Source organism: Delphinus delphis, chromosome X (genome assembly GCF_949987515.2).
Source record: "Delphinus delphis chromosome X, mDelDel1.2, whole genome shotgun sequence".
Taxonomy (NCBI): domain Eukaryota; kingdom Metazoa; phylum Chordata; class Mammalia; order Artiodactyla; family Delphinidae; genus Delphinus; species Delphinus delphis.
Genome location: NC_082704.1, coordinates 78657694 through 78670499, shown reverse-complemented (window position 1 = coordinate 78670499; position 12806 = coordinate 78657694).

Here is a 12806-nt window from a genome sequence, read left to right as displayed (position 1 = left end):
CATAAGGCTAGTGGAGGCAGACACAAGAGGGAGGGATATGGGTATATATGTATACACATAGCTGATTCACTTTGTTATACAGCAGCAACTAACACAACAATGTAAAGCAATTATACTCCAATAAAGTTGTTAAAAATGTCATTGCATCCTGAGAATAAATCCCAGTTGATCATGGTGAATAGTTCTAATATACAGCTAAATTCAATTTGCTCATAATTTATTTAAAGTTTTGCAGCTATATTCTTCTGGTATATTGGCCTGTACTTTTCGTTTCTTGTAATATCCTTTTCTGCTTTGATATGAGGGTAATACTGGCCTCATGAAATGAATTTGTGAGTGTTCCCTCTTTTGGATTTTTTGGAAGATTTTGAGAAGTATTGGCAATATCATTAAACGTTTGGTAAAATTCACTAGTTTAGTCATCTTGCCCTGAATTACTTTTCATTGAAAGAATTTTTAAAAATATTTTATTGGAGTATAATTGCTTTACAATGGTGTGTTAGTTTCTGCTTTATAACAAAGTGAATCAGTTATACATATATATGTTCTCATATCTCTTCCCTCTTACATCTCCCTCCCTCCCACCCTCCTTATCCCACCCCTCTAGGTGGTCACAAATCACCGAGCTGATCTCCCTGTGCTATGTGGCTGCTTCTCACTAGCTATCTATTGTACATTTGGTAGGGTATATATGTCCATGCCACTCTCTCACTTTGTCAGAGCTCACCCTTCCCCCTCCCCATATCCTCAAGTCCATGCTCTAGTAGGTCTGTGTCTTTATTCCTGTCTTACCCCTAGGTACTTCATGACCTTTTTAAAAAATCAATATATATATGTGTGTTAGCATACGTTATTTGTTTTTCTCTTTCTGACTTACTTCACTCTGTATGACAGACTCTAGGTCCATACACCTCACTACAGATGACTCAATTTCATTTATTTTTATGGCTAATATTCCATTGTACATAAGTGCCACATATTCTTTATCCATTCATCTGTTTATGGACACATAGGTTGCTTCCATGTCCTGGCTATTGTAAATAGAGCTGCAATGAATATTTTGGTACATGACTGTTTTTGAATTATGTTTTTCTCAGGGTATATGCCCAATAGTGGGATTGCTGGGTCATATGGTAGTTCAATTTGTAGCTTTTTAAGGAACCTCCATACTGTTCGCCACAGTGGCTGTATCAATTTACATTCCCACCAGCAGTGCAAGAGGGTTCCCTTTTCTCCACACCCTCTCCAGCATTTATTGTTTGTAGATTTTTTGATGATGGCCATTCTGACTGGTGTGAGATGAAATCTCATTGTTGTTTTGATTTGCATTTCTCTAATGATTAATGATGTTAAGCATTCTTTCATGTGTTTGTTGGCAATCTGTATATCTTCTTTGGAGAAATGTCTGTTTAGGTCTTCTGCCCATTTTTGAATTGGGTTGTTTGATTTTTTGATATTGAGCTGCATGAGCTGCTTGTAAATTTTGGAGATTAATCTTTTGTCAGTTGCTTCATTGGCAAATATTTTCGCCCATCCTGAGGGTTGTCTTTTGGTCTTGTTTGTGGTTTCCTTTTTTGTGCAAAAGCTTTAAGTTTCATTAGGTCACATTTGTTTACTTTGTTTTTATTTCCATTTCTCTAGGAAGTGGGTCAAAAGGATCTTGCTGTGATTTATGTCATAGAGTGTTCTGCCTATTTTTTCCTCAAAGAGTTTGATAGTGTCTGGCCTTACATTTAGGTCTTTAAACCATTTTCAGTTTATCTTTGTCTATGGTGTTAGGGAGTTTTCTAATTTCATACTTTTATGTGTACCTGTCCAGTTTTCCCAGCACCACTTATTGAAGAGGCTCTCTTTTCTCCACTGTATATTCTTGCCTCTTTATCAAAGATAAGGTGACCATATGTGCTGGGGTTTATCTCTGGGCTTTCTACCCTGTTCCATACTGTCTTGATTACTGTTGCTTTGTAGTATAGGCTGAAATCTGGGAGACTGATTCCTCCAACTCCATTTTTTGTTCTGAAGATTGCTTTAGCTATTCGGGGTCTTTTGTGTTTGCATACAAATTGTGAAAATTTTTGTTCTGGTTCTGTGAGAAAGGCCAGTGGTAGTTTGATAGGGATTGCACTGAATCTATAGATTGCTTTGGGAAGTAAAGTCATTTCCACAATGTTGATGGCTCCAATTCAAGAACATGGTATATCTCTCCATCTATTTGTATCATCTTTAATTTCTTTCATCAGTGTCTTATAATTTTCTGCATACAGATCTTTTGTCTCCTTTGGTAGGTTTATTCCTAGATATTTTATTCTTTTTGTTGTAATTGTAAATGGGAGTGTTTTCTTAATTTCACTTTCAGAATTTTCATCATTAGTGTGTAGGAATGCTCGAGATTTCTGTGCATTAATTTTGTATTCTGCTACTTTTCCAAATTCATTGATTAACTGTAGTAGTTTTCTGGTAGCATCTTCAGGATTGTCTATGTATAGTATCATGTCATGTGCAAACAGTGACAGCTTTACTTCTTCTGTTCCCATTAGGATTCCTTTTATTTAATTTTCTTCTCTGATTGCTGTGGCTAAAATTCCCAAATCTGTGTTGAATAAGAGTGGTGAGAGTGGTTAACCTTTTCTTGTTCCTGATCGTAGGGGAGATGTTTTCAGTTTTCCACCATTGAGGACGATATTGTCTGTGGGTTTGTCATATAAGGCCAGGATTATGTTGAGCAAAGTTCCCTCTATGCCTACTTTCTGCAGGGTTTTTATCATAAATGGGTGTTGAATTTTGTTGAAAGCTTTCTCTGCCTCGATTGAGATGATCATGTTTTTTCTCCAGCAATTTGTTAACATGGTGTATCACATTGATTGATTTGTGTATATTGAAGAATCCTTGCATTCCTGGGATAAACCCCACTTGATCATGGTGTATGATCCTTTAATGTGCTGTTGGATTCTGTTTGCTAGTATTTTGTTTCTAGGTATTTTTTGATTTCCTCTTTGATTTCTTCAGTGATTTCTTGGTTACTAAGTATTGTATTGTTTAGCCTCCATGTGCTTGTAGTTTTTACAGATTTTTTCTTTTCATTCATGGCTAGTATCATAGTGTTGTATTCGGAAAAGATACTTGTTATGATTTCTATTTTGTTAAATATACCAATGCTTTATTTGTGACCCAAGATATGATCTATCCTGGAGAATGTTCCATGAGCAATTGAGAAAAATGTGCATTCTGTTGTTTTGGAAGGAATGTGCTATAAACAGCAATTAAGTACATCTTGTTTAATGTATCATTTAAATTTGTGTTTCCTTATTTATTTTCATTTTGGATGATCTGTCCATTGGTGAAAGTGCGGTGTTAAAGTCCCCTACTATGATTGTGTTACTGTCGATTTCCCCTTTTATGGCTGTTAGTATTTGCCTTATGTATTGAGGTGCTCCTATGTTGGGTGCATAAATATTTACAATTGCTATATCTTCTCCTTGGATCAATCCCTTGATCATTATGTAGTGTCCTTCTTTGTCTCTTGTAATGGTCTTTATTTTAAAGTCTATTTTGTCTGATATGAGAAATGCTACTGCAGCTTTCTTTTGATTTCCATTTGCATGGAATATTTTTTTTCATCCCCTCACATTCAGTCTGTATGTGTCCCTAGGTGTGAAGTTGGTCTCTTGTAAACAGCATATATTTCGGTCTTGTTTTTGTATCCATTCAGCCAGTCTCTGTCTTTTGGTTTGATCATTAAATCCAATTACATTTCAGTTAGTTATCAATATGTATGTTCCTACTTCCATTTTCTTAACTGTTTGGGATTTGTTATTGTACGTCTTTTCCTTCTCTTGTGTTTCCTGCCTACAGAAGTTCCTTTAGCATTTGTTGTAAAGTTGGTTTGGTGGTGCTGAATTCTCTTAAATTTTTCTTGTCTGTAAAGGTGTTAATTTCTCCCTCAAATCTTAATGAGATCCTTTCTGAGTAGAGTAATCTTGGTTGTACGTTTTTCTCCTTCATCACTGTAAATATATCCTGCCACTTACTTCTGGCTTGCAGACTTTCTGCTGAAGTATCAGCTGTTAACCTTATGGGGATTCACTTGTGTGTTATTTGTTGTTTTCCCCTTGCTGCCTTTAATATTTTTTCTTTGTATTTAATTTTTGATAGTTTGATTAATATGTGTCTTGTCGTGTTTCTCCTTGGATTTCACCTCTATGGGACTCTCTATGCTTCCTGGTCTTGATTAAATATTTCCTTTCCCATATTAGGGAAATTTTCAACTCTAATCACTTCAAATATTTTCTCAGTCCCTTTCTTTTTCTCTTCTTCTTCTGTGACCCCTATAATTCGAATGTTGGTGAGTTTAATGTTGTCCCAGAGGTCTCTGAGACTGTCCTCAGTTCTTTTCATTCTCTTTTCTTTATTCTGCTCTACGGTAGTTATTTCCACTATTTTATCTTCAGGTCACTTATCTTTTCTTCTGCCTCAGTTATTCTGCTATTGTTCGTTTGTAGAGAATTTTAAAATTCATTTATTGTGCTTTTCATCATTGTTTGTTTGCCCTTTAGTTCTTCTAGGTCCTTGTTAAAATGTTTGTTGTTTTTTCTCTATTGTATTTCCAAGATTTTGGATCATCTTTACTATCATTATTCTGAATTCTTTTTCTGGTAGCCTGCCTATTTCCTCTACATTTGTTAGGTCTGGTGGGTTTTTACCTTGCTCCTTCATCTGCTGTGTGTTTTTTTGTATTCTCATTTTGCTTAACTTACTGTGTTTGGGGTCTCCATTTTGCAGGCTGCAGGTTCACATTTCCCCTTGTTTTTGGTGTCTCTCCCCAGTGGCTAAGCTTTGTTCAGTGGGTTGCATCAGCTTCCTGTGGAGAGGACTAGTGCCTGTGTTCTGGTGGATGAGTCTGGATCTTGTCTTCCTGGTGGGCAGGTACATGTCTGTTGATGTGTTTTGGGGTGTCTCAAACCTTATTATGATTTTAGGCAGCCTCTCTGCTAATGGATGGGATTGTGTTCCTGTCTTGCTTGTTTTTGGCCATGGGGTGTCCAGCACTGTAGCTTGCTCTTCATTGAGTCAAACTGGGTCTTGCCATTGACATGGAGATGTCTGGGAGATTTTTGCCATTTGATATTATGTGGAGCTGGGCGGTATCTTGTGGACCAGTGCCCTGAAGTTGTTTCTCCCACCTCAGAGGCACAGCCCTTGTGCCAGGCTGCAACACCAAGGGCCTTTCAGCCACATGGCTCAGAATAAAAGGGAGAAAAAATAGAAAGAAAGGAAAAAAGAAGATAAAATAAAGTCATTAAAGTAAAAAATAAAAAATAGTAACTAAGAAAAAATTTAAACATAAAAAAAACAAGAACAAAAAGAAACAAACAAGCAGAAAATCGGGTGGACAGAACCCTAGGACAAATGGTAAAAGCAAATCTATACAGACAAAATCACACACAGAAACATACACATACACAGTGACAAAAAAAGAAAAAGGGAACAAAAATATATATCTTTCTCCCAACGTCCACCTCCTTAATTTGGGATGATTCATTGCCGATTCAGGTATTCCACAGATGCACGGTACATCACGTTGACTGTGGAGATTTAATCCGCTGCTCCTGAGGCTGCTGGGAGAAACTTCCCTTTCTCTTCTTTGCTCGCACAACTCGTGTGGTTCAGCTTTGGATTGGGACCCGCCTCTGCATGTAGGTTACCTGAGGGTGTCTGTTCTTCACTCAGACAGGACGGGGTTAAAGGAGCAGCTGATTTGGGGGCTCTGGCTCACTCAGACTGGGCGGAGGGAGGGGTACGGATGTAGGGCGAACCTGTGGTGGCAGAGCCCAGCATGTCATTGTATCAGCCTAGGGTGCACCTTGTGTTCTCCCGGGGAATTTGTCCCTGGATCACGGGACCCTGGCAGAGATGGTTTCACAGGCTCCCAGGAGGGGAGGTGTTGAGAGTGACCTGTGCTCACACTCAGGCTTCTCGGTGGTGGCAGTAGCAGCCTTAGTGTCCCATGCCCGTCTCTGGTGTCCGTGCTGAAAGCTGCTGCTCACACCCATCTCTGGAGCTCTTTGAAGTGGTCCTCTGTATCCCCTCTCCTCGTGCACCAGGAAATAAAGAGCCAAGAAAAAGTCTCTTGCCTCTTCGGCAGCTCCAGACACTTTCCTGGACTCCCTTCTTGCTAGCTGTGGCACATTAGTCCCTTCAGGCTGTGTTCACGTAGCCAACCCCAGTCGTCTCTCTGGGATCCCACCTCTGAAGCCCGAGTGTCATCTCTCAGCCCCTGCCCGCCCTGGCTGGTGAGCAGACAAGCTTCATGGGCTGGTGAGTGGTGGTCGGCACCATTCCTCTGTGCAGGAATCTCTGCTTTGCCCTCCGCACCCCTGTTGCTGTCCTCTCCTCCGGGGCTCTGAAGCTCCCCCACTCTGCCACCCACAGCCTCCACCCGTGAAGGGGCTTCCTAGTGTGTGGAAACCTTTCCTCCTTAATAGCTCCCTCCCAGTGGTGCAGGTCCTGTCCCTATTCTTTTGTCTCTGTTTATTCTTTTTTCTTTTGCCCTACCCAGGTACATGGGGGAATTTCTTGCCTTTTGGGAGGTCTGAGTTTTTCTGCCAGTGTTCAGTAGGTGTTTTGTAGGAGCTGCTCCACATGTAGATGTATTCCTGATGTATTTGTGAGGAGGAAGATGATCTCTGCATCTTACTCTTCCGCCATCTTGAAGCTCTTCCCATTGGAAGACTTTTGATTATTGGTTCAATTTCCTTAGTAATAATTGTTTTATTCAGATTTTTATTTCTTCCTGATTGTGTCTTGGTAGATTGCTTGAAGATTGCTTGCAAGAATTTTTCCATTTCTTCTAGTTTGTTCAATTTGTTGTTGCAGTTGTTCATAGTAGCTTCTTTCAAATCTTGTATTTCTTGCTATTAGTTGTAATGTCTCCTCTTTCTTTTTTAATTTTGTTGTCTAGTGTCCTCTATATTTTTTCTTTTGTCAGTCTATCTAAAGTTTTGTCAATTTTGTTTAGCTTTTCAAAGAATCAACTTCTATTTTTGTTAATATTTTCTACTGTTTTTGTTTCCTCTTTTACTTATTTCTGCTCTGATATTTATTATTTTCTTCCTTCTGCTAACTATGGGCTCAGTTTGCTCTTTTTCTAGTTCCTTGTGGCATAGATTTATGTTGTTTATATGAGATCTTTCTTGTTTCTTAATGTAGGCATTTATTGCTGTGAACTTCCCTCTTGAGCTGCTTTTGCTGCATCTCATAATTTTGAGTATGTTGTGTTTTAATTTTCCTTTGTCTCTAGATATTTTTAAATTTCCCCTTTAATTTATTCTTTGATTCACTGGTTGTTCAGGAGATTGTTGTTTAATTTGTATATATTTTTATGTTTTTTGGCTTTCCTCATATTTGTGATTTCTAGTTTCATAATGTTGTGATCAGAGGAAATTCTTGGTATAATTTCAATCTTGTTGAACTTGCTAGACTTGTCTTGTGGTCTAATATGTGATTTACCCTAGAAAATGTTCCATGTGTGCTTGAGAAAAATGTCTATTCTGCTGTTGTTGGAACGAATGTTGTATATATGGCTATTACCTCCAGTTGATCTATGGTTTTCTTCATATCCATTGTTTCCTTATTGATTTTCATTCTGGATGATTTATCCATTGTCGAGAGGAGGTATTAAATTCCTCAACTATTATTGTATAGCTTTTAATATCTCTTTTGATCCCTGTTAGCTTTTGTTTTATATATTTATGTGCTCCAATGTTTGGTTCATAAATGTTAACAACTGTGATATCTTCTTGAAAGACTGACACCCTTATTCTTGGAGAAGGTCATTAAGAGGACATGAGCATTGATTGACCCACAAGGTAGACTCAGATATCAGAGGCTCCTTACTCCAACTCTGTCATTTGAAATGTATATTCCGCCCACTGTTCTCACACTAGGAGACATTTCAAAGGTGCAGCCTTGAGAGAGTAATGTTTTGTTGAGGACATCTGGATTGTATATATGACTGAACCCTATTAAGATCTCTATATAAACTTTTAAGATTTTGGTGCACAGGTATGGAGATCTACTAATCTTGCAGCCATGCAGGACAAGCCTCATATATAAGTTCACTTGTTATTAAATCTGCTACCTACCAATCTGGAGTGGTCTTCCTTTTTCTTCAGCCTCTCCTTGCCCTCTCTGTATAGGGGCCAGTTTTGAATTTTACCTGGGTAATTTCTGAGGATGTGAACCAACAATTGGTGAACGAGTCAGGAAACTGAAAATATGGGTTTTGGGAAAGAGGCGTCTGTGGTGGAAATACCAAGTTGGTTATCAACCTCTATGTGGGGATGAATGACCTGCATTTTTGATGCTTGTGAATATGGGTAAGCCCCAAAATGTCAGTTTATTTAATGCATTATGGAACTGTGCATCACACACTGTGGCAAAGGAGGAAAGTGAATGGCTGCTGTAGTGGACTGGCCTCCACTGTGGACAGTTTGGCTGGCCACTAATGCCCAACTAGATGCTGAGGCTCCAGTTAGAGAGTTGTAAGAAGAGTTGAGGATAGAGAAGGAGGTGTGGTTGTTCACTATTCTGCCAGATTCAGGGTGAGCCGACAAAGTGGGATAGCAACAAATTAAGTTGGAGACCTTAGCATGCTGTTTTGCAAAGCTAGGAGGGTGCAATCTGCTGTGGCTTAAGGTCTGAGTGCTCGTGAGAAAGCCTGATTGCAACACTAGGAGTCAGACTCCCTGGGAAAGTGATGGGAGGAAACAGCAAGATGCTGTGGTGATTAACGGTGAAACGTATGAAATGCCTCATGCCATCAGATCCCTAATACAGAGGAAAGCAAAAGCACAACAACTCCAACCAGTAATGCAGCCTCCAATTCAAGAAACATTCATGATAAGAGAATATATGTACACTGAGCTTATTGATATAGCTGCTAATTTCCAAAAAAAGGCCAGGGATAATATCCAGGCATGGATAGTGAAGTATAGGGTATGGCAGGTGATGGCATTCCTCTGACTAGGCAGGAGGCAGAGAAAATGAACAACATTACCACCCACCCTGCCCACTATGCAGCACCTGTATGGCACTCAGGGAGTTCAAGGGACTCACTCCCTTATAGGTTGGATTATTGTAGCCTGCAGGGAAGCTTGGTCCAATGAGGGGAATCTTTTGGGCATGTGGGATCCTGAAAGTCTATAGAGGAGTTAAAACAAATTCTTAGGGAGTTGGAAATCAGATAGGCCATCTATGCCTCTGTCTTTGAAGGTCCTTATTGAGCCATATTCACTGCAGAAATGCAAGCCAAGATACTCCAGTCCTCCTCCAGTACCTGGTATGGCATACTGATATCCAGGCTGAGCCCAGTCATAGGACAAAACATTTATGATTCGGGGCAGTCCACTGTTGATCTGAGGGACAATGAAAAATCCCAGGAATGCGTAGGGCCTGTGGGAGAGATCTGGGACAGAAATGGAACTCATTAAGCTGATATAACAATATAAAAATTAGCTGTTAAGGATCTGGTAAGAATAACCTGCAAGCAAATGTGGTTTGACATAATTGCAATTAGGATCCCACCTGAAAAGATAGGTTGGCAACCCAACACTGTATTGCCCAGCCTGCAAAGCATTAAAACCTGAACAACAGTTCAGACCTGCCCCACCTGCCCCTACCATCCCTATTATCCCACCTGCTCCAGCAGAGGCCTCAGGAATACAGTCTTATTTGTGGTAAGTGCCTCCCGCACACTGGGTATAGGATGCAGGCCAATACTGCCTCCAAGTGAGGGCTGTTGGGGGCAACTGGAGGCCCATGTTGAGCCCACTATTGACTGTGCTCCAAAAAACAAACACAAGGTGACAGATTTGGGTGATACTGGGGCCAAATATACTCTAATATGTGGTAATCCTCAGAAGAAGTTTTCTGGCCCCCTCAACACCACTGAGTGTTAAGGAGGGCAAATGGTTGTAGTCAGGGAGGTACCTTTGATACTGAGAACTGAGCATTCTCCCGTATGAGAATATAAGGTTTTTATCTTTCTTATACCAGAGAACATACTGATATTCTACATGGCCAAACTCTGTAAATCTTTATCAGTGAATTCTGCCTCCAATTAACAGTAATCAAACCAGTGCTGAGGGGGAAATATCAACCGGGAACCAGAGAAGAGTGGTAACTGTCAAACAATAAAAATTTCCCGGGGGGCATAAAGAAATAGAAGAGATTATCGAAGGACTGCATTGAGTGAGTATTGTACACCCTGTCCATAGTGCTTTCAACAGCCAGATATATTTGTTTTTTTAAAAAGAAGGGCCAGATGGCTCATGGAAGATGACCATGGACTACTGAGAAATGAACAAGGTGGCTGTCCCCAACATTGCCACTATTTTAGATATGTTGGCTATGGTTCTATGAGTGTACCATGCTCTACTGGACTTCGCAAATGCTTTTATTCAGTATACCTCTGGCTGCTGAGTCACAAGATCAATTTGTCTTCGCATGGGAGAGACAACAATGGACCTTTCAAGAGATGGTAGCCCAAGATTTTTCCCTGTTCTCCTTCCCCACATCTGTAAAATGGGATTATTACATTGATAATATAACATTAACATGTGAAGAATTGCATCTGCTGCAAGACACTCTGCAGACTTCGCTGGAACATCTGCAAGCAAGAAGATAGACAGTGAACCTGCAGAAAATTTAAAGCCCAGGCTCCACCATAAAGTTTCAGGGAGCTGTATGGTCAGATAAGATGTGTATTATCTGAGAAGCTGTGATTGACAAGTTGAAAACTTTTCCAACTCCTAAGAATGTGAATGAGGTGCAAGCTTTTGTAGGGATTTAGGGGTTTTGGAGGACTTTTATTCCTCACCTGGCACACTGCCTCTGTCTTTTATACCTCCTAGTAAAGAAAGAGTATGTGTAGAGCATGTGTGGGACTGGAGATCAGAGCAGCAAGCCACCTTTGAGAAGGCACAAATACTAGTGAAGCAGATTAAAGCTCTGGGCATCTCCCAAGTAGGGTTAGTGTTTGAATTAGCTGTATCTGTGACTCTGGAAGTCACAGGTTAGTCACTGCAGCAGAGACAACAGAAGGAGAGAGTACCCCTAAGATTTTGGCCCCAGCTCTCAAAGGGGGAAGAAACTTGATATATGCACATATAGCAACAGCTCCTAGCAGTGTATGTAGCTCTCCTCCAGGTACAACCTCTCATAAAGGAACAGCAAATATGCCTTGGTTTTTGTGAACACTGTGTCTGACCTAACCCAAGTTTTCCCCTCTCACCATGCAAACCAGGCTGACATCATTAGGGAATTAGAGAAGCTGAGTACCACGTAAAGATACCCTCACTGACCCTCAGGGGTCACATTTCAAAGGTCATGATGTGCAAGACTGAGCAAAAGAGCATGACATTGAATGGAGGTTTCATATCCCCTCTAACCTGCAAGCAGCAGGGTTAGTAGAAAGGAAGAATGAAATTAAAGTAGCAGATTAAATTACTAACAGGAAATACAACCTTGGCCGGGTAGATTAAAGTATTATCCCAAGCTTTAACACATTAGAATGATCAAACAGTAGGGCCTATTGCCCCATATGCCAGACTGGGAACCCCTGCTCAGATGCCCAATACTGTAAAGGTATTGAAATCACAGGAGATAGCTATTGCCCCAACACTTACCATGGGTCAAATGTGCTATGCTGCTAAGAACACCAAGCCTCATCATGCCTGGGAAAGTTGTTATCTACTGGAATTCACAATAGGATGTTCCATCAGGATGGGTAAATTTATGTGACCCCCCGCGTGAGGAGAAACTACTCAATCTGCACTGGGATCTCTTTGTCCTGCTGCAAGCTGGACATGTTGAAATGCACTATGCCTATAATGGAACATGAACCATTGAAAGAGGGGAGAAGGTGACAGTCCTGGTCTGGCATATCCCATGCCCCAGTCATGTCTTCACACCTCACAGTGCTGGATCCCTTGGCCAACATGCATGGTATGCATAACCAGGCCAAATTCCTAAAGCTTCAGCCACATTAACATCAAGGATTAGGCTACAAATACATAGTCTTTCCTTGGTATCTGCAGGGGAATTTGTTCCAGGACCCCAGGGAATACCTAACTCCACAAATGCTCAAGCACCTTATATAAAATGTTGTAGTAAGTCAGCCTTTTGCATTTGAGGATGTAGAACCCATGAATATGGAGGGCTGACTATAACTTATAACAGAAGGGGAAGAACTTTCCATACAATATATGCCTTTTCAACCTTATAGTTCTGCTGCTTCTGTGGTTTCCAGTCACAGGATGGACACATGAAGAGAAAATACCTTCCTACAGTGGGCCCACTCATACGCTCAGCAAAGGAATTGATCCACTATTGGGTATGCGGGCAGCCACCCGTCTCTAACCCATCAGGATAGCCATGTGGGGTATCAGCATTCCAGGGAAGGAATTGGAAGGCACTAAAGGAGTGCATTAAGAAAGAACAAGCTAGGACTTGTACCCTCTCTTTATTTTTTTAACATCTTTATGGGAGTATAATTGCTTTACAATGTTGTGTTAGTTTCTGCTGTATAACAAACTGAATCAGCTATATGCATACATATATCTCCATAACTTCTCCCTCTTTCACCTCCCTCCCACCCTCCTTATCCCACCCCTCTAGGTGGTCACAAAGCACTGAGCTGATCTCCCTGTGTTATGCGGCTACTTCCCACTAACTATTTTACATTTGGTAGTGTATATATGTCAGTGCCACTCTCTCACTTCGTCCCAGCTTACACTTTCCCCCCACCA